This window comes from Vulpes lagopus, chromosome 21 (genome assembly GCF_018345385.1).
Source record: "Vulpes lagopus strain Blue_001 chromosome 21, ASM1834538v1, whole genome shotgun sequence".
NCBI classification, from domain to species: domain Eukaryota; kingdom Metazoa; phylum Chordata; class Mammalia; order Carnivora; family Canidae; genus Vulpes; species Vulpes lagopus.
Genome location: NC_054844.1, coordinates 2,775,160 through 2,800,689, shown reverse-complemented (window position 1 = coordinate 2,800,689; position 25,530 = coordinate 2,775,160). Strand labels below are relative to the sequence as shown.

At 37.1% G+C, this 25,530-nt stretch overlaps 1 protein-coding gene and 1 non-coding gene across 12 annotated transcripts in view; both read left to right on the top strand.

The window, feature by feature from the left end:
- The window catches only part of ERC1 (ELKS/RAB6-interacting/CAST family member 1), a 549,485-nt gene that overhangs the window by 209,917 nt on the left and 314,038 nt on the right, over positions 1-25,530 (top strand). The gene's annotated exons all lie outside the window — the stretch shown is intronic.
- LOC121480439 lies at positions 15,561-15,665 on the top strand. The gene has a single exon (XR_005984962.1). It is a non-coding gene; the product is annotated as a U6 spliceosomal RNA (small nuclear RNA).

Here is a 25,530-nt window from a genome sequence, read left to right as displayed (position 1 = left end):
CCCTCCCTTTGCCTGGTAAATAGAGTTTTAGGGTATCCACAGTCCTGGGTTTTAATTTCACTCATGTTAATCTTCCTTTTATTTCAGTGGATCTCATGCCCCAGCTCTTTTCCAAGGCTAAATTTTCCTATTCTCTTTTATTCTTACCCTATTCTCAGTTTTTAGACCCTTGCTCTATAAATGAACTTCTCCTTACTTATATTCTTTTCCTTTCCACAGATTCTTCCAAATATAAAACATATACTAGTTTCCCCATCCTTAAAAAGAAATGGAAATAATCTAAGTATCTTTTCCTTGGCCTCAATTCAGTACAGTACCTTACTTTTATCTTTCTTTTTCTGCAGGCTTGCACAGTTTTTGAAATAATCATTTATGCTCCCTGCCACCACTTCCACATTTATCTTTGTTATCCTTTTTTATTTTTTTTTAAAGATTTTATTTATTTTCTCATGAGACACACACACACACACACACACACACACAGAGAGAGAGAGAGAAAGAGAGAGAAGCAGAGACACAGGCAGTGGGAGAAGCAGGCTCCATGCAGGGAGCCTGACATGGGACTCGATCCCAGATCTCCAGGATCATGCCCTGGGCTGAAGGCAGGCGCTAAACCGCTGAGCCACCCGGGCTGCCCTATCTTTGTTTTCCAAGTGTAATCTGGATTCTTCTCTCACTGCTTCAGTGATATACTGGTTGCCAAACTGAGTGATTTTGTCTTGGGCCTACTGACCTTTTTGGGGTTTTAAATATTATAATCTCTTTTCCTTTAGAAACTCTTCTTTGTAGTTTATGTGACATTGTTTTCTGCTAGCTCTCTTAACACCTCATTGACATTTTTCAGTCTGTTTTTCTTTTCTCCTTCTTTTTTTTAAAGATTTTACCTATTCATTAGAGAGTGTGTGTGTGTGCACAAGCAGAGGGAGGGGTAGAGGGAGAAAGACAAGTAGATGCCCCATAGAGCACAGAGCCTGATGCAGGGCTCAATCTCAGGACCCCAAGATCATGACCAAACTGAAGTCAGACACTTAAACAACTGAGTCACCCAGGCACTGCTCCTTTTCTTCTTTATACATGTTCCTTAACTTTTGGGCTTTCTCATGTTCTTGTAAGAAATTTCATTTTCACTTACATTATTGGTTAACCTGCCTACTACTCCCAGTTTTATTTATTTTGTTTAAGTTTTTATGGAACTTCTATTTCAAACCATATTTATTACAGAACAAATCTTACATTGTTTGCAATAAAAATAGCAAGCCCAAATACTGTATTTAAAAAGTGATTTTCCCATTTTCTACTGTAAATGTTTTTCTCCTTGTGTAATTCCAAGTATGGCATAGTCTGAACACAGTTCAGCTTTAGTAACAAAATACCATTGAAGCCTTGTCTTTGGAGAACTTTCATCTCTGACTTAAGCATCAGGTGGACATATTTTTACAGGGAGGTTTTTTCACTGTGTCTCTTGTATGACAGGTTTTGATCTAAATATCTCTAAACAAAACTCTGCCCTGGAATAATTTGTCTGTGGAAGCCATTATTGTATACATAATTTTCTGAGTTATAAGTTATGTTAATTATAATATTGTTAGCTGGTTCATTTTAGTAGTTTTTACTCTAGCAATAAATGCCATTGAAGTATACTTATTTCTAAATAAGTTTATTTTCCAAGGAATACAAAATAAAACAGTGGCAATGATTTTTTTTAAGATGTTATTTATTTACTTGAGAGAAAAAAAGCATAAGCAGGGGGAGGGGCAGAAGCATGCTCCCCACTGACCAGGGAGCCCCATGAGGGACTCGATCCCAGGACTCAGGGATCAATCACAACCTGAACCAAAGGCAGAGGCTTAACCCACCTCTGCCAGGTGGTCCAGGTGCCCCAGGAGCAATGATCTTTATTTATTTTTTCAGTAGCAAAGATAGTTTTGGTTGTAGTGTGTAATAAAGCCTTTTTTGTTCCTGGTTGAAATTATTTTTTGCAGTATTTTTTCTATACAGAAGCATTTCACCATTTTAGGTATTGTTTTATCAAGTCCAATTGAGCAGATCATCAAGAGAGTATTGATAGTTTAAGATTAGATTAGATATTTGGATAACTTCATTATGGGACCTTGGGCAAGATACTTAACTCTTAAATGTATGTTTTAACCACCTGTTTTGAGTTAGTAGTGACACTTAACCTTAACCGTAGTATTTGTTTTTTAGTGTCCTCCACTAAGCATTTCTGATTTGAATAGATTTATTTGCTTTCTCTCTTCCTCTCTCTCTGGTTCTCTCCTGTTTCCCTCTGTCCCTGTTTCCATTTAATACAGAGCAGAGAGATTTTTAGAGTGATGACTGAAGATTCACGATCTCTATCCTTAAACATATATACATGTCTTCCGTTACTATTCAATGACATTATCTCCAGAGAAGGAATGCAAAGAAATGATTCCATGAATAGATGAAAATATATGATTTGATTCAGAATCATTGTTACTTTTTATTTCACAGCAACTTTGGCTAAAGGCAAGACATTCAATAAGTGAAGCCTATAAATATCTCTTTTACTCACTTTCAGGTATACACAAATTGGGCTCAATATTATTATTACTCCATTTTATTTAGCAGTGCCTATTGCAGGCTGATCTTCAAATGTTTGAAGTCTGTGGGATACTTTCTATCAACTGCATTTAGACCAGAGTGCCTATATTATTACATAATAAAAGCTAAATACTTGATGTGTTGCTCAGATGTATTCCTGTTGTTATAGTTACTTGTTACTTTCATTAATTTGATAAAAGAGTTCTACATTAATTCCTAAAATCTGACTTTGTCAACCAGCCATTTCTCTGATTGCACATCTTAGAGGTTTTTTTCATTATTGTCTGACTAGGCACTAAAATCTCGTAAGGTATCATTTACAAAGAAGAGATATGTCTGTATTTTGAAGGCTTCATTCCTTTCCTTTTTGTTTTCTAGCTGCAGTGTTCAGGATTTTATAGGCCCAAGAGTATTTTTGACTTTGTTCTGTTTCAGAGAGTTTTATTTGTAGATAAGAGTTTATAATCTAGGAGAATGATCTGTTGTTAATTGCATTTTTTGCACCTATTTGCCATTCTTTTAACTTTTTAAAACATCCTTATTGTTCAAAAGACTTTTCCTCATTTTCTTTCCTTTCAAGCAAGAATATTGCCTAGTGTTTTTGGATTGGGTCACACAAGGGTGGTGGGTTGCCACACCCTCCCATTAACTACTCCTGAAATATAGTGCTACTATTTTGAATGAATCATTGGTAGAAAAAAAAACGTGTGAGCACATACTTGTACTGATCTACCTAACTGTTCTATTGAGAAGTATTGAGTTTTGTGCTATCATGCATCGAGAAGTGGCAAAGGTATTTTTTCTTGGTAGCAGCTGTAGACAGTTACCTGGCATTCTCTACATGAGCTAAAGATGGTAAATTCAATAGAGAAGGGAGGAAGGCTAAATTTACAGTTAGTTAAAATTTGAATTTTATGTGGTTGCCAGATTTAGCAAATTCACATTTGGGCTATCAGTTAAATTTGTATTTCACATAAACAATGACTATTTTTGTTGTTGTTGTTGTTGTTGTTGTTGTTTAACAATGACTATTTTTTTTTAGTATTTGATGTCTTGTAAGTACCAGGACATACTTATACTAAAACATTGTCACATATCTGAAATATAAATTTGAGTGGAGTTTAGTATTTTATCTGAAAAACCTTGTCCCTCCCAATCTCATTCTTTATCTCACTTAAGATCATAACAACTGTAAGAAATGGATGATATTTTCCTGTTTTACAAATGAGAAAATTGAGGTTCAGCATTAGTGGACTTACTCATCAGGGTCGTTGCCACTTTATGGCACAGTCTTCAGTACAAATTCAGTTTCTCATCTTTCATGTTTACTACATACCTTAACTTTCCTCTATTTCTTGTTTTGTATGTCCTTGTGAGGTCTAGATGCAATATGTAGATTGATAGGTTTTTTAAGTTTATGTTTTTTAGCTCCTCTGAGTGTGAAGGTCAGAAGTTGGATTGAATGTGTTATACTTTGGTGAGAATTGCCACCTTTTTGCCAGTTGTAGCCTGCCTGTATCCACCCTAGTAGTGACAAGATTATTTCTGGGTGTTGCCCTGATGATTCACACAATACTTTAAGCCTTGCTGGGGGGGTGGGGGGTGCTCCACAACAGCTTAACGTTTTAGAAAATATGATTTATTTGGTAAGGCAATTTAGAACCGTGCTTCTCAAATTTTAATGTACAAATTGTATTGGAGTTTGTTAAAATGTAGTTCTGATGTGGGTTTGGATAAGGCCTGGGCTTTTTTACATTTCTAACAGCTCTAACAGTCAAAGCAGCTACGGAGAATGCTTTGACTGGCAAGGCTTTAGAACAGTGGTTATCTATGAAAGAATATTTTTGGAATTTATCTTTATCCTTTTTAAAACATTTTCACCAACATTTAACATTATGCCTGTTGATTTCTCTATATCAGCTCATATTTTGAACTTATAAAAAATCCATTTTCTATTGATTTCAGGATGGCAGTACCACCCATTGCCTCTGTTAAAGACCATCATCTGAAGCGTCATATTGGCATGGGTACAGAGGCAAATTAAACTTCTTAGGATACTAAAAAGCATTGTTTTCATTGGCCCCTGTTACCTTGTCATTTTATGTACAAAAACATGTTGAGCAGTATAACGGAGTAACAGGGAATTGAGAGTGTAGCAAGGGGAAGGGAGTGAATCACAAAACTTCAGGACAGTTAGCTGCTTGGGTACGGATTACACTTTTGCAGAAACTTTCTTTCCAACCTCCAGTTTCTATAACCTATATGACTTCGAGATCTCAGAATTTGAGATTGTAGACTGGGAGATGAAGATGAGGAAATTAGTAATCTTAATGGTCCGTTTTAAGGTGATTTGGTTTATTTGCATACACATTGATACTACGCTGTCTTTAAAAAAAAATTAAGCTGCAGTGTTTATCCATTGTTGATGTTTGGTGATTTGTGTTGGTCTTTGTCAGTGAAGACAATACAAGTCTAGTGGAATGGAAGAACGACCTTTGTCATAGGCAGGAAGAAATGTATCTGCTTTAATTTTCTTTACTTTGTTTTTCTTAAGGTGCGATTATTTTGTTTCTGTTGTGTTTGGGATGCCCCCGCTGGCCACAAAAGACATTAAGATGCTGTAGCTAGGGATCCCTGGGTGGCGCAGCGGTTTGGCGCCTGCCTTTGGCCCAGGGCGCGATCCTGGAGACCTGGGATCGAATCCCACATCGGGCTCCCGGTGCATGGAGCCTGCTTCTCCCTCTGCCTGTGTCTCTGCCTCTCTCTCTCTCACTGTGTGCCTATCATAAATAAATAAAAATTAAAAAAAAAAAAAATTTAAAAAAAAAAGATGCTGTAGCTAGCTATTTGGTCTCTGTATTAAGCATTTCAATGTTAGTTATGAGTTTCTAAATTCAAAAATCACTTAAGCTTGTAAAACTTAACTATTTTCAAAGTGGTAGCAAAAATTGATTCCCTTCATATCTGATTATTTTATTTTTAAAGATTTTATTTCTTTATTTGACAGAGAGAGAGAGCAAGTGAGCACAGACAGAGAGGGAGTGGCTGAGGCAGAGGGAGAAGGAGAAGCAGACTCCCCAATGAGTGAGGAGCCCTACGTGGGGCTCGATCCCAGGCCCCTGGGATCATGACCTGAGCTGAAGGCAGACATTTAACCAGCTGAGCCACCCAGGTGCCCCTCATATGTGATCTTTGAATTGAGATGTAAAAAGGAGAGTTCTTTGCAGATAATTTTCTAAGAGAACTAGAAGCAAGGAATAATGGGTTTGGAGAAGTGATCATGATAATTTAGTTTGGAAATAATCAGAAAACTTTTATAGAATGTATTGTAAGAGGAAAAGTCTATCAGCTCAGTCTATCATTACCTGATTTAAAAGAGGTTAGTATAAAGCATAGTAGCTTATCTGTTATCATTACTAGTTCAGTTTATCAATGTAACTTCAGGGCAAAGTCAAATTGATTTTTTTTTTTTTTGCATTGCTATAAAAGCTATTTAATTGTCCCTTTGTCCCCCAAATTATGATTCCCCTTCAGTGTGTTTTCTAAATTTTGGAAATCTGATTATATCATTTCTCTCTTACGCATTTGGGATAAATACCAGTTCCTTGCTTAGCATAAAATAGTTATTTGTTTTTTGTTAAGTTTAGCTTCCTTTTTCTTTACTCTCCTCCAATTTTAAGCTGTAGTCAAAAAAAAAAAAAAAAGTAAGCTGTAGTCATACTGAATATGGTTTTCACCCAACATAACTCATTTCCCTTTTCATCAGGGCTCTATTGGTACAGTTCTCTTTACCTATTACTATATCCTCTGCTTAGTAACCTGGAGTGATCCCTTAAGGAAGTTCCTGTATGACTTTTCAGAAAGTGTTTCCTGATTATCACTATCATGCCTACTTCCAGATAAGGTTAGGTCCCTTTCCTCTATATACTCTTGTAGTACTCAGTATGTATACTGTATTTGCTTGGATGCCTGGGAGGTTTTTGAGAACAGGAATTATTTTTATTCATGGATTTATATCCCTAGTGTTTGACAGCTGATGGTGTTGTTTAACCAAATACTTGTTGATTTAATGAGTAATGAAATGTAAAGAACTTTGCAGGCTATTAAAGCTTAGAGAAACATAGACCATCTTACATTCCACAGCCCATTTCCTCCCAAGCAATGCCTTAGACATATTTTTTTTTAATTAATTGGTAATGTGGGTTCTACCCTTTGGTGAGATTGACCTTTACCTGTGACCTGGTATTTGGTTTAGTTTTTGGCAACCATATGACTTTGAGGTAAATTTTTAAAAAATATTGTTTATGGGCAGCCTGGTGGCTCAGCGGTTTAGCGCTGCCTTCAGCCCAGGGCCTGATCCTGGAGACCCCAGATCGAGTCCCACATCGGGCTCCCTGCATGGAACCTCCTTCTCCCTCTGCCTGTCTCTCTGCCTCTCTCTCTCTCTCTCTCTGTGTCTCTCATGAATAAATAAAATCTTTTAAAAAAATATTGTTTATTTATTTAAGAGAGAGAGCGTGCGCACGTACACATAAGAGCCAGTGAGCAGATGAGTTGGGGGCGGGGAGAGGGAGAAGCAGGCTTCCCACTGAGCAGGGAGCCCGATGCACAGCTCCATCCCAGGACCCTAAGATCGTGACCTGAGCTAAAGGCACACGCTTAACAGACTGAGCCACCCAGGTGCCCTGAGGTAATTTCTTATAAATGTAGAATTATTCCCTGACTCTTTCTGCCTGAAGCCTTTGGCTCCTTTTTGGGCTGTCTACATAAAGTTAAAAAGTTAAAATGTTTTACATTTATTTAGTTTCTAAGTTTACAGTACACTTTCACATCTACCATCTAATATAAATGAAGAGACAAATCTGTGGTAGAATAAAGTATTATTTTTTCCACTCATCATTTCAAATGGAGGGAACATGTAGTTTTTATTTTTTTTTATTTTTTTATTTTTTATTTTTTATTTTTTTAAATTTTTATTTATTTATGATAGTCACACAGGGAGAGAGAGAGAGGCAGAGACACAGGAAGAGGGAGAAGCAGGCTCCATGCACCGGGAGCCCGACGTGGGACTCGATCCCGGGTCTCCAGGATCGCGCCCTGGGCCAAAGGCAGGCGCTAAACCGCTGCGCCACCCAGGGATCCCAACATGTAGTTTTTAAAAGGCAGAACTGCATAGCAATGCTCCCAACCTTAGGGCTGAAGAGATCAATTAAAAAAGATGAAATGAGTCAATATGAGAATGGTAAGATAGATGCTGCTCTTTTGGAAAGAGGAAAAAAAGAATGAAGGATGAATTTCTTCAGAACAAAGGAAGCCATGGAAGATAACAGCTCTATAAAGCAATGACTTTCCACCTTCTCATTGATTTTTGTATGTATCATGTAAGACATATTCAATCAATATTTGGTTTCAGAAATGTTATGAAATAAGCAATTTTCACTTACAATTACTATAGCAGAGAGGGTGAGTATAAGGTAGTTGCGGTCAGACAGACTGGAGTTGAGTACCATTTCCATAATGTGTAAAATTGTGATTTGGGGCTAATTACTAAACTTTATTGAAGGTCTGGGCTTTTTGTCTATGAAGTTGAATTAATAAAACCTCATGAAAGTGTTTTGAATAGGTGACGAAAGAAAAGATTAATGATAAACATTAAGGTACTTGGTATATGATGAGAAACTTATAAAGATTTTTTTTTTTAAGATTTATTCATTTATTCATGAGAGACACAAGAGAAAGGGAGAGAGAGAGACAGAGAGAGTAAGACGCAGGGACACAGGCAGAGGGAGAAGCGCAAGGAGCCCGACGTGGGACTCGATCGCGGGGCTCCAGGATCAGGCCCTGGGCTGAAGGCAGGCACCAAACCACTGAGCCACTCAGGGATCCTCATAAAGATGTTTCTTATAGAATCTTATCTGACATAATGCTAGACTAACGTTCAAACACAGATCCCGTCATATTCAGTCATATACACACCCTTCCTACCACCTGCAAAATAGGAAAAGCATATTCTGTGATTCTCTGCAGGTTAATGTATGGGGAATTTAGGTATTTAAATTTATGTATTAAAATATAATAAGTTAGATATCCATGTTTGTGGGCATGTGTGACAGTGAATGTCACTAGCTTCTTGCTCTTTGCCAAATCCTTTGCTGTGCATTTTTCATACATTATTTTCCCACATAACCACTCTGTATCACAAATTAAAAGCTAAACAAACAGAATCAACCCTGAAGCTTAGAAAGCCTAATGATCACATAAGTAATGAATTGTAAACCAATATTTAATCCATAGTTCTCTCTTATCATTATATTCACATCAGGGGCTCTCACATCCCTGGGGACCTTGAACATGTTTTGAGATTGATGAGTTTACCATGCTGATGTTTTGATTTTGTATTTTCATTTCATTGACAGTCTAAAACACACATATGTACGTATTTTGGGTCATCTGGGTGAAATCCTGTAACTAGCATATTTATCCGTATTCATTTTGTGGTATCCGTATTCTAATTGTTACCAAATATTACTGATATAATTGCAATGGACCAATAAGAAAAGAAAGTGGCTTTTATTTCAGGCAAGGTTTAAATGATGTTATGATGCACTGTAGGAAGCAAACTTGTCTTTAATCACTTTGACAAACAAAAGTTTGGGGACAATTTAATCTTCTTATTACTCAGAAGCACTTGGACCATAGTAGTAAGTACCATACATATACTGTGAGCAGTGATTTGCCTGCATATTAAATCAATATTGGCAATTTGAATTTCACTGTATATTTTAGGTTTTCTTATATTTAATCTGTAACTCTAGAGTTAATATTTTCGTATTTTAAGTATTATAATTTATGAACAGAGAATCTAGAAAATATTTCCCTTTACATGTATGCTATAATATACCTGTAGTCCAGGTGCAGACATGGGGGTGAAGCAGTTCGGTTCAGGGGAGTGTTAGAAAGCTTTGCCAAATGCTGCCATTTGAACTTCTCTTTGAAGGATGACTACTTATATGCTAGGCAGAGAGAGACATGTGAAGAGGCACAAACAAAAACACCCCAGAACAAAAATCTTAGTGCAAAAGGGAGTAGAGGGCGGCCCGGGTGGTTCAGCGGCTTAGCACCGCCTTCAGTCCATGGCATGATCCCGGAGACCCAGGATTGAGTCCCGTGTCGGGCTCCTTGAGTGGAGCCTGCTTCTCCCTCTGCCTGTGTCTCTGCCTCTCTCTCTGCCTCTTTCTGTGTCTCTCATGAATAAATAAATAAAATCTTAAAAAAAAAAAAGAGTAGAAATATAGACTAGAAATACAGATGATTGTTAAGGACCTTTGGTGCTAATTAAAGGGGTTTGGATTTTAGTATGAGGTCAGTATATTTCTAACAAAAGTAAAAAGCAAGAGAGGAATGTACATTAAACTTCCATAATTCACTTGTGGAATACTGAGTTTTTATAAATTAAATCATATTTTGTGTGCAGTCAGAACTCTATTGGCCAAAGACCCCTTGGAGGTTGAATTTAAATGTCTTTGTGATGAAAATATAGTGAAAATCTTCAGATTCATAAGTTACAATTTTTTTTTTGCCTCCTTTTCTTCCTCTAGGCCCATCCTGTATTAATGAAATCAGAAACTTTACACTTTTTTCTTTCCTTCCATTTCAGTGGAATGCTATGGTGGTTAATATTGACTTGATCATTTTCATTGTGTTTTACCCAAAAGTTATGAAGAAAACCACTTCTGGGATTTGCTCATCCCTAGCTTTTGTTTTCACCAGAGGAAAAAAATGTTACCATTACCTACTTAATATATCTACTTTTTATTAATGCTATATTAAAATGCCTTGATTCTCACAGTAGCTTCCAGCTCTCCCTGTGCGTATTACAGAAAAATGTTCAAGTTTTTAAGTTGAGCCGTATGAATGGTGTGTTCTTTCTGCACACCCAACTTAATACACTATTGTGTGGTATGATTAAACTGTGGCATTCACAGTGCTCATCATTGACAGAGCCTTGGGGCAATGAAAATAAATGCCTTAATATCGACAAAGCACTTTTCAGATTGGAAAGTGGGGAAACAAGGTAACAAAGTAAAAAAGCTATATGTGTTTCATTGTCCCGTTCATGCTAGAACGTTACTTTTCCTAGGTCATGGGGCCATCCATCTCCTAGGTCTGACTTCTACCAAGAAGGCTTGGATCTCTGGTTTATTCTGTGAGGCCTGAAGTGTAGAAACAGAAAAATAGGAAAGGGAGAAGAAAATTAAATGAAGTAGGAGTGTTGGAGAAGAAGAATAAAATTGAAAAGGGAGGAAAAATAGAGGTGAGGCCTGAGTACCAAAATTTTGCTCAAAAGTCTAAGGTTATATGTCTTGTTTTAGACAATGATAGAAATTATGATGATGCATAAAATAAATGGGGATATTCTCCATACAGTGCTTGTGCTTTCCTGTATCTTTATCGGTAAATCAAGGAGAAATCCAGAGTGAACAACACAGACCAGCTTTCTTTAAAGAATGAAAACAAATGACAGTGTATTTATTCTGCCACAGATCCAAAAAGTCAAGTCATTATTTTAAGACAGGAATTTTCTTTGGTTCTCTGTTTCTCTGGCACATATTCAGATTTCTTGGCACAGTACAACTGTAGCATTGTGTCATGCCCTTCGTGTGTTTTTTTTTTTTTCTCAGACTTTTTAATTGATCTTGAATATACCAACAGTGCTGGATTCTTTATATAGTTTGGGTAACAAGCACCATCCATTGTAGTAAAACAGCTCTACAAGTTATACTAAGAAATGTGAGAATGGGTTCTCTGCTTTTCTTTTTCTCTGTTCTGGTGCTATTCCTAAGCAGTGTCTTTCTTGGATCGGGGGATTGTGTGCCTCTTCTGGCCAGCCTAAAACTTCCCTCTTTCCTTTCCTGTGTATTTAAATATGTGGAGTTGATGATTATCTGTTGGAATTCTACACCTTGGCTAAGTGCTGCTGCAAAATAATAGTGCAGTTCTGACCACTACTTCCTGTCCTTTACTGCCTTTGCACAGAGATGCTGCATGGTAGTTTGGAAAAAAGTCACACTACTGTCATGACAGGTTTCATTTCAGATTTATGGCCACATATTTCAAATGTGCTCCCAATTATACAGGCAGTTATAATGCAGATACCTATTAAATTTGATTTTACAGGGGATCCCTGGGTGGCTCAGCAATTTCTCACCTGCCTTTGGCCCAGGGCGCGATCCTGAAATCCCGGGATCGAGTCCTGCGTCGGGTTCCCGGCATGGAGCCTGCTTCTCCCTCTGCCTGTGTCTCTGCCTTTCTCTCTCTCTCTCTCTATGTCTATCATAAATAAAAACAAATCTTTAAAATTAATTAATTAATTAATTAATTAATTTGATTTTACATTTTTCAGAGATGATTATATCCTACTTTGTCTTCCCTTGTCCAAATCCTCAAAATCCCGATCCCGTACCTCAGAGCTGCTGACTTCATTTCATATTACGTTGAGAAAATGAGAATCAGATGCTACCTAATGCATCTTCCCAGCATTAGATCCCCCAGCTTCCATGCATCTGTACTGGTTTGTTTTGCGTGTTCTCTTACAGTAGTGTCACTGTTCTGAGTTTGGCTCTACTACTTTTCCTCTTCATCCCATCGTAGTTCCCCAGTTTAATGATAATTCTTTCCTTTATCTTAAAAATTTGCTCTTTCCTAGCTTATCATAAACCTGCTTTAACATTTCCACCCTCCATCTTTGAAAGTACTTCCCTTAACATGATAGTCCTTTCTAGCTGACGCACGCTTTTTCTCTTTTCCTGCTCAGTAAATCTTGTTAAAAAAAAATTGTGTATAATTGCTATCTATATTTTCTTACCTTTCTTCAAATTCATCAAGTCAGGCTTCTCTTTTATCTATTTTTTAAATCTATTTTTATCACTTCCTTAAAACTGCTTTTGCCAGGGTTTTTCCAGTGGTATATTTCCAGTGCCAGGTCCGAAAGTCACTTTCTGTCACCTTACTTTTCCTTTCAGCATCATTTTGTACTCTCCCTTCCTTGAAACACTGTTTTCTTTTGGCTTTTCTATTTATTTTCTCTGTCCTTCACTTGTCATTTCTTCTCTGTTGTTATTTTGACTCTCCCATATTCCCCTAGAACTCAAAGGGCTCCATTCTCAGCCCTGTTGTCCTTTTTACATATACATTTCTCAGAAAATGTCTTCAAGTCTCATGACTTTCAACATTAATCATATATTTATGGTTCTCATCTATTGTGTATATGGGACATATGTGTCATGTATATAGATATGTGTACACATGCACACACACACATACACACACGTCCAGAATAATGTATTGTGGAGATAATTTCTCCATGTCTTTAATTAGATATCAAACTTTGCCCAGAACAGATCTCTTCATTTTGCCCATCCTTTTCAAAACTTCGTCCCCAGTGTTCTCCAGTTCAATAAATAATATTGTCATTCACCCATTGCTTTGGTGATAAATCACCAACTAAGTCCTAATTCTTCTCTCTTTCCACTCCCCATTAAATCTGTCAGTAAGTCCTATCACACATCACAAATATATATATTTAACCATTTCTCTTCATGCCCTCCTATGAAGCATTATCTCTTGCTCAAACTACCCAGATTAGCTTTCTGACTGGTACCTTTACTTCTACATTTTGGTTCTCTACTACTCTCTTCCCTATAGCAGCTAGACTGACTCTTAAAAATTAGAGTAAATGCTGTCACTCCTTGCTTAAGACTTTTTAGTGTGCTCTCTCCATATGCTCTGAATAAAACTCAGTCTCCTTACCATGGTTTATAAGGCTCTTGGTCATCTGACTTCTCGCCACCTCTATTTTAACTTTGTTATATATCACCATATCAACTTTAAAAAAAATGAGCCAAGCTTTTACTATTTTCAAAGCAATTGTACTTATGTTGTCTCTATCTCTTCCCCTGGTTCTTTTATATGGCTCTCTCTTCACATCCTCTGTGACTGCTCCTCAATGATGTCTACCCTGTCCATTGTAGCTAAATAAACTGTGCTATCACATTCAGTATTTCTATTACATTGCTCAGCTTTATTTTCCCCATAGTACATGCCACTGTGCTATGAGATGCTTCTTTGTTAGTTTATGTTGTTTTGCCTCTTTCAAAAATAAATTCTATTAGGGCAATGAGGTTATATTCTATTTTCTTCCTTAAAACTGTGCAGTGCTTGGTTGGCATTCAGTAAATATTTGCTAAATAAGTAAGTGAAGGATAACTCTTTTCTGAAAAATTTGACAGGTTTAGAATGCATGTTTTTTTTGTTTGTTTGTTTTAAGATTTTTTATTTGAGAGAGAGAGAAAACACGAGTGAAGGGAGGGGCATAGGGAAAGGGACAGAGAAAATCTCAGGCAGACTCCCTGCTGAGCACTGAGCCCAATTTGCGGCTCCATCTTACTACCCGTGAGATCATGATGTCAGCTGAAATCACCATTCAGATGCTCAACCGACTGAGCCACCTGCGTGTCCCAGAATGCATGCTGGTTTTAAATTATAGACAAATGTGTAGCTTAGTTGGTAGAAACTTGAATTTTTATCAGGTTATTTTTATTAGTTTTTATGAGATACTCTTTTGTACTTTATGATACCAGGGAATTATTTCCGAAGGCAAAAGGTTGAGTGCCTGCGTGGTTCAGTTGATTAAGTGTCCAACTCTTGATTTTGGCTCAAGTCATGATTTTACAGTCATGGGATCAAGCCCTGTATCAGGCTCACCACTCAGCTGGGAGGCTTGAGATTCTACTTCCTCTCCCTCTTCCCAACCCCTCAAATAAATAAATAAATCTTTTAAAAAGATGCAAAAGACTTTTCAGTGACCTACAAAACTCTGCAACAAGGATTAGCAAACTATAGTTTCCTGTACCCTTTATATAGCCTGCAAGCTAAGACTGGCTTTCACATATTTAAAACAGTTAAAGACAACAAAAGAATAGGTGACATGGATTATAAATGGTTTACAAAGTGTAAAATATTTACTGTCTGGCCTTTTACAAAAAAAAATTTTTTTTGTTCACCCTTGTTGAAGGGTCTGGCCCTTCATTTCCTGTATGTCCTCATCTACCAGTTATGATGTGTCTCCATCTACTTTGATCATGTCTGCCAGGCACGCTCTTAAATTGGGATCTTTTTATACACCGCTTGCCCTGTGTGGAACACTTTCTCCTTAATACATGCGTAGCTGTGGCTTATTTCCTCTTTTTCCTTTACATCTTTACTTAAATGTTACATTCACAGTATGGCTTTTCCTGAGCACTTCATTTAAAACTGCAATTTCAGGGGCACCTGTGTGGCTCAGTTAGTTGAGCATCTGCCTTCAGCCCAGGTCATGTTTTCAGGGTTCTGGGATCAAGTCCCACACTGGGCTCCCTGCTCAGTGGCAAGTCTGCTCTCCTGCTCCCTCTCCCTCTGAGATCTCCCTTGCTCTTGGTCTCTCTCAAATAAATAAAATCTTCAAAAAAAAAAAAAAGTTGCAATTTCACCCCCATTTGCAAACCCCTTTTCCTCTTTTATTATTTTTCCATTGGATTTACAACATTGACATATAGTGTGTTTTACTTATATTCTCTCTCTTTTCATAGACTATAAACTAAATGAATGCTGAGGTTTTTGTCTTTTTCTTCACTGCCATATTCCCAAGATAATACCTAGTACATAGAAGCTTCATGAAATAGTCATGAATTAATGGTAATGGATTAGAGTTATTCTGAGAACCAAAATTATAAAAAGAGCTTTCGGTCAAAACACTTCAATTCAGTTAACTTTGAGTAACTTGCTATGAGAGGCCTTGCCCCTCCGATCTGTGGAGCATATGATATAATATAACATGGAGACCAGTGTGATAGAACAAACATGGAAATGAGTGAAATTAAATGTAAGGTGGGACTAATTATCATGCTCTTCCCTTTCTGATTAAAAATCCTTGAATTGATGCTCACTTCGGCAGTGCCTATACTAAACTTGGAACAATACGGAGAAGATTAGCATAGCCCCTGCAAAAGGATGACAGGAGAATTTATGAAGTGTTCCACATTAAAAAAAACAAAAACAGTTGATCATTTAAGCATGTTTATATAAAGCTCCACTTTGTTAATGATTTTATATTCTCTGTTGAAATCTTTTTCATTATGGCTTGTTATCTTAAGATTATTGTATATACAGTGTCATAAAAATAGAAATCCTTCCTTAAAGCAGCTCTTAAATAATCCAAAAACATTGTAATTAGATGTATAACATGTAAAACTATTAATTTAGTTTCTTGTGTACTTTTGGGGATGATATCATATGAAATTTGTAGATTTATTCATTCATTCATTCATTCATTCATTCATTCATGAGAGACATACAGAGAGAGAGAGAGAGGCAGAGACACAGGCAGAGAGAGAAGCAGGTTCCATGAAGAGAGCCCGACGTGGGACTCGATCCTGGGTCTCCAGGATCATGCCCTGGACCAAAGGCGGTGCTAAACCGCTGAGCCACGCAGGCTGCCCTAGTTAGTTATTTTAGAGAGAGTACACATGTACATGTTCTGAGCAGAGGAAGGGCCAAGGGAGAGGGAGAGAAAATCTCAAGCAGACTCTGTGTAGAGCTCAGAGCCTGATGGGGTTTGGATCTTATGACCCTGAGATCATGACCTGAGCTGAAATCAAGAGTCTACTGCTTAACCAACTGAGCCACCCAAATGCCTCATGTCTCATTTTTTAAAAACATAACTTTAAAATGTTTTTTAAAAATATTTTGTCTTGGGCAGCCCCGGTGGCGCAGCAGTTTGGTGCCGCCTGCAGGCCAGGGTATGATCTGGAGACCTGGGATTGAGTCCCACGTCAGGCTCCCTGCATGGAACCTGCTTCTCCCTCTGCCTGTGTCTCTGCCCCCCCCCCCGTGTGTGTCTCTATGAATAAATAAATAAAATCTTTAAGAAATATATTTTATTTTATTTCTTTTAAGATTTTATTTATTTATTCATAGACACCCAGAGAGAGAGAGGCAGAGACACAGGGAGAGGGAGAAGCAGGCTCCATGCAGGGAGCCCTATGTGGGACTTGATCCCAGGTCTCCAGGATCACACCCCAGGCTGCAGGCGGTGCCAAACCGCTGCGCTACCAGGGATGCCCTAGAAATTATTTTTTAAAAATTCTGTTGCCTGTAAGTGGAATCATATTCAAATCAATCTAAAAGAGAATTTGTGTTTTCAAAATCTTATAAAGAGGATTCCAGTTTTGTTTTTGATGGTATCATTAACTGTATTCTCTGAAAAACCTTCATTACAGAAAACATTAAAAATGCCAGAATTTTTTCATTAATTTTTTATTTTTTATTTATTTATTTAAAAAAAATTTTTTTTAAATTTATTTATGATAGTCACAGAGAGAGAGAGAGAGAGAGAGAGAAGCAGGCTCCATGCACCGGGAGCCCGACGTGGGGTTCGATCCCGGATCTCCAGGATCGCGCCCTGGGCCAAAGGCAGGCGCCAAACCGCTGTGCCACCCAGGGATCCCCTCATTAATTTTTTAAATGTATAGTTGAGCTAGAGGAAAGTAAAGAAATTTATAGAGGTAAATGTACAAAATCTCAAAGATAGGGTTTGTTCTTTGACAAAATTGGTTTAACATTGGAAAATCTCATTGACATGTTCAGTAAAATAAGCATTCACTCATTCACAACTAAAATGACAACTTTTGGCAGACAAGGAAAGATAAAAACTTTCCACAGAAAAAATTAACAAATATTCTAGTCAATTATGAATTGTAAAAAAGCATTTCCTTGAATCAGGAGAAGGACAGAGATACCCACTCTTACTACTACTACTTTTCATCATGGTTCCGGAAATTCTAGGAAGTTCAATAGAAAAGATAAAAAGAATGTAAAGATTGAAAAATGATTAAATATGAATATTTGTGTGTATATATATGTATATATATATATATACACACACACACACACATAAAATATATCCCTGAAATACCCAAAAATCTGCAGAAAAATTATTAGCAGAAGTTTTTACCAAGTTGGTTTACATATAAGCCTACATATAGATATCAACTGCATGTCTACATGCTAGCAAGAAAACATTAGAATAAAGTTAATGTAATAAAATACATCACTGTAATAATTTCTTCAGGAAAAGTTCATAAATGTTTGGGGCCATTAGGTGAAAAGTTGATGAAAGATGAGTTTTATACACAGAAGAGAAGGCTGTCATTACCTTAATCCACTGATGAATCTTAGCTTCATTGAGGTAGGAAAACCAGACATTATATGCTTTCCAATGTGAGGCAATAAGAAGTATACAACACGATTGTTTAATATGACTTACAAAGTTAAAACTGATTCTGGTCAAATATTTAAAGCTAACTCTTAATATCTAAGAGTGAAAAAAGAAAAAGCAGGAAATGAGTTAAATGAGTCCATGAAGAAACAGACAACCCAAAATGTAAGTCATTTTACAGAACAACCGAATCAGTTTAAGAAGTTAGCATTAAACAAAAGGGGGTGGAGGAAAAAGTAAGGGACTTTTCTCTAGATTAATAAAGGCTTCAAGGATTTAACAAAGAATGCTGTAGACCTTTTATGGATTTTGATTCAAACAAACCAACTGTGAAAAGATTTCTTTTGAGATAACTAGGGAACATTGAATATGTACTGGATACTAGATAACAATGAATTGTTAATTTTGTCAATACCTACATTGTTGAAAACTACTTCTGGGGGATTATTTTGTATAAGGAACTGTGTGTAATGACATGGTGTCTGGAATTTAAAATGACTACAAAACATATAAGGTGCCTAGGAATAAAATAAATGGAAGTCTTCTATTTGAAGAAATTATAACATTTTGTTGAAAACCTTTTAAGGATAACTAACTAGAGAGACATACTTTGTCAATGAATCGAAAGATTCAAGAGCAGGAAGGTGTCTGTTCTTCCTAAATAGATTCAGTGCAGTTTCAATAAAAATCCCAAAAGGCTGCTGCTGAGTTTAGATTGCTGTTGTTGATTGGTTGGTTGATTGGTTGATTGGCTGGTTTTGTGTAACTTGACAGTCTGGGTCTGGTTCTGAAATTTATATGAGAAGTTGAAAAGGTCAGGAAGCACCAGCATAGTCCTGATAAGAACAAGGTAGGCAGGCTTGCCTGAAATAACTATTGAGATGTCTTATAAAGGTATACTATTTAAGGAGGTATAGATTTGACACAGAAATACACAAAGATATCAGAGAGCGACAAGATAGGCACACATGTTTCAGAAACTTTATATATGACAGTTGTGACAATGCATGTTAGTATTGCTGGGACAATGAGTTATCTATATATATGTAAAAAGTGAAATTTTATTCTTACCTTATATCATACCCCAAAAATGAAATTATATCTTTAGCTTATACAATATATACCATCAGTGTCAGATGGATTAATGACTTCAGTATGAAAGACAAAGTTACAAAATTTTAAAGAGAATATCTTTATGAGCTTGGAATAGGGAAGATATTGTGAAAAAGTCATAAAATTGCAAACCACAATGAAGATTGGTACATTTGATACCATTAAAAATTTTATTTTTTTGATTTATTTTTAATTAATTAATTTTTAAAAGATTTCATTTATTTATTCATGAGAGACACACAGAGAGAGAGAGAGGCAGAGGGAGAAGCAGGCTCCATGCAGGGAGCCCTATGTGGGACTCAATCCTGGGACTCTGGGATCACGCCCTGAGCTGAAGGCAGATGCACCTAACCACTGAGCCACCCAGGCGTCCCCCATTAAAAATTTAAAATTTTATATTTGAAAACATACCATGCAGCTATAAAATAAATAATTTGTAGATTGGAAGAAAATATTTATATAACATATAATAGATAAGAGATTATTATACAGAATATATAAAGAATACTTGTAAGTCATTAAGAAAAAGATATCTAATTTTAAAATTAGCAAAATACATAAATAGCTGTTTTGCAAGTGTGGAAACAAGAATGGCCAAATACCATATAAAAAATGTTCAGAACTACTGGGGAAGATGACAGAATAGGAGTACCCTAAGTGTACCTCATCCCGTGGATACAACTAGATAACAGCCACATAACTCAAAACAACCCAGAAAAGGATCCAAAGACTCGCAGAACAGACTCTCCGTAGCTAAATGTAGAGAAGAGGCAACATTGAAGAGAGTAGGAGGGGTGGAAAAGTAGTAAGGAGCTCAGTGGACCCAGGATTTTCTGTGGAGGGGAGAGATGCCTTGGACATGCAGAGGTCAAAGAAATAGACACTCACACTATGGAGCCTGGGTGGGGAAGAGGAATTCCGGTGACATTTGTCTTTGAAAACCAGAGGTGCTGAATTTCTTGAATTCTTAATATATCAGTGGGGCCTAAAACCTGGAAATTTGAAAATCAGCAGGCTCACGGGAGAACCAGGAGAGTAAAAGGAAACTCAGCTCCCACTTTTAAAGAGAAAGCACAACAAATAGCTCCCTAGAGATTCAGGATAGAAGGAACAGTTTGAGAAACACCTGGGGTGTATTGGAGAGAGATTTGTTTACTATCAGAGTGTGTGTTGGAAGGGGAGCCATCCTGGTGAGATTTCTCCAGGAATAAAGAAGCTCTTGGGCACCATTTCCCTTCTGGGCCCACAAGTGTAAACACATGACTACCTTGTGGGAACAAGCACTGTACCCATACTTGCTACCTAACTTACTGACAGTGGACATGCCCCCTCCAGCCAGGCCTGGACACCAGCTACTCTCCCTCAGCAGATCCATGCAAACCTTGCTGACACTGTGCATCTCATCCCTGCAGCATTTCTGTGGAACTATTCCTTCTAACCTAGCTTAGTCCCAGTCTGCTACAGGTCCCCTCCCACCAGCATGGATGTTGCTGGCACCTCATGCCCTGCCCCAACATCTCTGGCAAATGCCTGGTCTGACTCCGTTAAAGCCCAGGCGATCCCTGGACTAGTGCACTAACAACAGAGGGACAAAATCCTACCCATAAAAGGCAAAGATAGCCATTTCAGATGACTGAACTGAAGGCAAAAGTGGCTTAACCACAGTAGCAGGGCACAAGAAGCACACAAGGAGACATTCCTGAAGCACCTGGTTCTGGTGAACAGGAGACATTGTGTCCAGGACAACACAGGACCTCTTCATAAGGCCATTATTTCAAGAACAGGAGATGTAGCTGATTTCCTAACATATAGAAACAATCACAGAGAGTTAGACAAAATGAGGGCACTAAGGAATATATCCCAAATGATAGAACAGGACCAAATCACAGCAAGAGACCTAAACAAAATGGAGATAATTAATATGACTGATAGAGATTTAGTGGTTAAAAAGATACTCACTGGACTTGAGAAAAGAGTGGGACCCTTAACAGATAGAAAACATTAGAAAAAAACAATCAGAGATGAACTCAATGACAGAAATTAAAAATATACTATATGGGGCACCTGGGTGGCTCAGTTGGTTGAGCATCCAACTGAAGATTTTGGCTTGGGTCATTATTCATGGGTTGTGGGATCTAGCCCTGTGTTGGGCTCAGTACTCACTGAGGAGTCTGCTGGGTTTCTCTCCCTCTGCCCTTTCTGCCCTGTCTCTCTCTGAAATAAACAAATAAATCTATTTTTAAAAAATACAGTATGGAACAAATAGACTAGAGGACATGGAAGAATGGATCAGCAACCTGCAGGACAGAGTAATGGAAAGCAATCAAGCTGAACAGGAGAGAGAAAAAAAAATATAATACATGATAATAGACTTAGGGAACTCATTAACACCATCAAGTGTAAAACATTTATATTATAGGGATCCTAGAAAAAGGAGAGAGAAAATGAGGTAGAAAATTTATTTGAAGAAGTAATAGCTGATGAAAACTTCCTGGGCAGCCCTGGTGGCTCCGCGGTTTAGCGCCATCTTTGGCCCAGGGCCTGATCCTGGAGACCTGAGATCGAGTCCCACGTCGGGCTTCCTGCGTGGAGCCTGCTTCTCCCTCTGCCTGTGTCTCTGCCTCTCTCTCTCTCTCTCTCTCTCTCTCTCTCTCTCTCATGAATAAATAAATAAAATCTTTAAGAAAAAAAAAGATAACTTCCCGAATATCAGGAAAGAAACAAAAATCCAGATCCAGCAAGCACAGAGAGCCCATAACAAAATCAATCCAAGGAGGGGCACAGAAAGACACATAGTAATTAAAATGGCAGAAAGTAGTGATAGAGAATTTTAAAAGCAGCAAGAGAAAGGAGAACAGTTAAATAAAAGGGAAACCCCATAAGGCTATCAGCTAACTTTTAGTAGAAACTTTGTGGGCCAGAGGGTGTGGCATGATATATTCAAAGTGCTGGAAGAAAAAATCCTGTGAACAAGCATACTCTATCCAGCAGGGCTATCATTCAAAATAGGAGAGAGAAAGAGTTTTTCCCAAACAAAAGTTAGGGAATTCATGACCACTAACCCAGTTCTACAAGAAATGTTAAAGGGGGTTCTCTGGAATGGAAAAGAAAGACCATAAGCAGGAGTAAGGAAAGTATGAAGCACAGAAGCAATGAAATTAAGTAAATCTGTAAAAATCATCCACAGGATTCAATGAGATGTAGGGTATGACACCATATACCTAAAATGTGGTGGGCATGGGGGGAGGAGTAAAGAATGAGCTCAAACTTAAGCTATCATCAACTTACTATAGACTGCTACATGCATAAGATGTTCTATATAAACCTAATGGTAATCATAAATCAAAAACTGGTAATAGATATGCTAAATATAAAGAGAAAGAAATCCAAGTAAATCACTAAAGAAAGTCAACAAACTGAGACAGTGGAGAAGAAAAGAGAAGAACTACAAAAACAGTCATAAAAGAAGCAACAAAATAGCAATAAATACATACCTATCAAAAATAACTTTCAATATAAATGGGCTAAATGCTTCAATCAAAAGACGTATGTGGTAACTGATAAAAAAGACCCATCTCTCTGCTACCTACAAGAGACTCATTTCAGACCTAAAGATTGAGAGTGATGGGTTGTAAAATCATCTATTATGCAAATTAAAGTGAAAAGAAACCTGGAGTAGAAATACTTATATTGAACAAAATAGACTTTCGAACTAAGGCTGTAACGAGACAAGGACACTATATCAAGGGAACAATTCAACAAGAAAGTATAGCAATTATAGATATGTCTGTACCAAACAGGGCAGAACTCAGATACATAAAACAGCTAATAACAAACATAAAGGAAGTAATTGGTTGTAATATAATAATAGTAGGGACTTTAATACCTCACATCAATGGACAGATCATCTAAACAGAAGATAACAAGGAAACAGTGCCTGTGAAAGACACATTGGACCAGGTGGATCTGACAGATACATTCAGAACATTCCATTTTAATTATTTATTTATTTATTTTTTTGTATGATAGAGAGAGAGAGAGGCAGAGACACAGGCAGAGGGAGAAGCAGGCTCCATGCACCGGGAGCCCGACGTGGGATTCGATCCCGGGTCTCCAGGATCGCGCCCTGGGCCAAAGGCAGGCGCCAAACCGCTGCGCCACCCCAGGGATCCCAGAACATTCCATTTTAAAATAGTAGAATACACCTTTTTTTCTAAGTGCATATTGGTACATTCTCCAGAATAGATCACATATTAGGCTACAAGACAAGTCTCAACAAATGCAAAAAGGTCAAAGTCCTGCAATGTCATTTCCAACCACAACACTATGAAACTAGAAATCAACCATAAGAAAAATTCTAGAAAGACCACAAATAAGTGGAGACTAAGTAACATGCTACTAAACAATGAAACCAAAGAGGAAATCAAAAAATATATGGAGACAAATGAAAATGAAAAGACAGTGGTCTAAAACCTTTAGGCTGTAGCAAAAGCAGTTCTAAAAGGAAGATTCCAGCAATACATGCCAACCTCAAGAAGCAAGGGAAACCTCAAATAAACCTCCTAAAGGAGCTAGGGAGAGAAGAACAAACGAAAGCCATAGAAGGAAGGAAATAATAAAGAGTAGAGCAGAAATAAATAGAAACTAAAAGAAAAGAAAAGAAACCAATAGAAGAAGTCAATGAAACCAGGAGCTGTTTTTTTTTTTTTTTTTTTTTTTAAAGATCAACAAAATTAATAAACCTATAGCCAAACTCCCCAGAAAAAAGAGAGGACTCAGATAAACAAAGCAAGAAGTTTAGGACTAGCGTGTTTTACAGATGAATTCTACCAAATTTTTAAAGGAGAGACCGGGACACCTAGGTGGCTCAGTGGTTGAGCACCTGCCTTCAGAATCCCAGGATCAAGTCCCATTTCAGGCTCCCTGCAAAGCGCCTGCTTCTCCCTTTGCCTATGTCTCTGCCTCTCTCTGTGTGTCTCTCATGAATAAATAAAATCTTTAAATAAATAAATAAATAAATAAATAAATAAATAAATAAATAAAAAGAGTCAATAGTTATTATTCTCCAACTATTCAAAAAAATAGAAAGAAAGGAAGCTTCCGAATTCATTCTGTGAGGCCAGCACTACCCTGATACCAAAACCAGTTAAAGACTCCACTTAAAAAGAGAACTGCAGGCCAGTATCTCTCATGACTGTATATGCAGAAATCCTCAGCAAAATGCTATCAAACCAAATTCAACAATACATTTTTAAGAAATCATTCACCATCACCAAGCAAGATTTATTCCTGGGATGCAAGAGTGGTTCAGTAGTCATAAATTATATCATATGTCACATCCACAAGAGAAAGGATAAAAAAAAAAAACACATGATCATTTTAAAAGATACAGAAGAAGCTTTTGACAAAGTATAACATCCATTCATGATAAAAACCCTTAACAGGGTATGGGGACCATACTTAAACATAATAAAGGCCCTATATGAAACAACAAACATCATCCTCAATGGGGAAAAAGTGAGAGTTTTTCCCCCTAAGATCAGGAACAAGATAAGGATATCTACTCTCACCACCTTCATTCAGCATGGTACTGGAAGTTCTAGCCATAGCCATCAGACAACAAAAAGAAATATAAAACATTCAGATTGGCAAGGAAGAAAAGCTTTCATTATTTGAAAATGGCATGATACTGTATACAAAAAACCCTAAAGATTCCACCAAAAGCCTACTAGAATTGATAAATAAATTCAGTAAGGTTGCAGTATACAAAACCAATATATAGAAATCTGTTACTTTTCTATACACTGATATTGAAGCAACAGAAAGAGAAATTAAGAAAATAATTCCATATACAATTGCTCCCAAAGTATAATACCTAGAAATAAATTTAACCAAAGAAGTAAAAAACCTGTACTCTGAAAACTATAAAATATTGATGAAAAAAATGGAAGACAACAGTAAGAAATGGGAAGATATTCCATGCTCAAAGTTTGGAAGAGTAAACACTGTGAAAGTGTCCATACAACTGAAGTAATGTATAGATTTAATGCAGTCCCTATGAAAATATTCATAGCATTTTTCACAGAATTAGAACAAATCATTCTAAAATATCTATGGAACACACAAGATCCTGAATAGCCAAAGCGATCTTGAAAAAGAACAAAACTAGAGATAACACAGATAATCCCAGATTTCAAGATGCGGTTACAAAGCTATAGTAATCAAAACAGTATGATGCTGGCATAAGAATAGACACATAGATCAATGGAACAGAATAAAAACCCAGAAATAAACCCACAATTACATGGTCAGTTAATCTTCGACAAAGGAGGCAAGAATACACAAGAATTCGTGAGGAAAAAGTCTATTTAACAAATGGTGTTGGGAAAATGATATAGCTATGTGCAAATGAATGAAACTGGACCACTTTCTTATACCATACACAAAAATAAATTCAAAATTGACCTAAAACCTAAATGTGATACTTGAAACCTTAAAAATCCTGAAAGAGAGCACAGGCA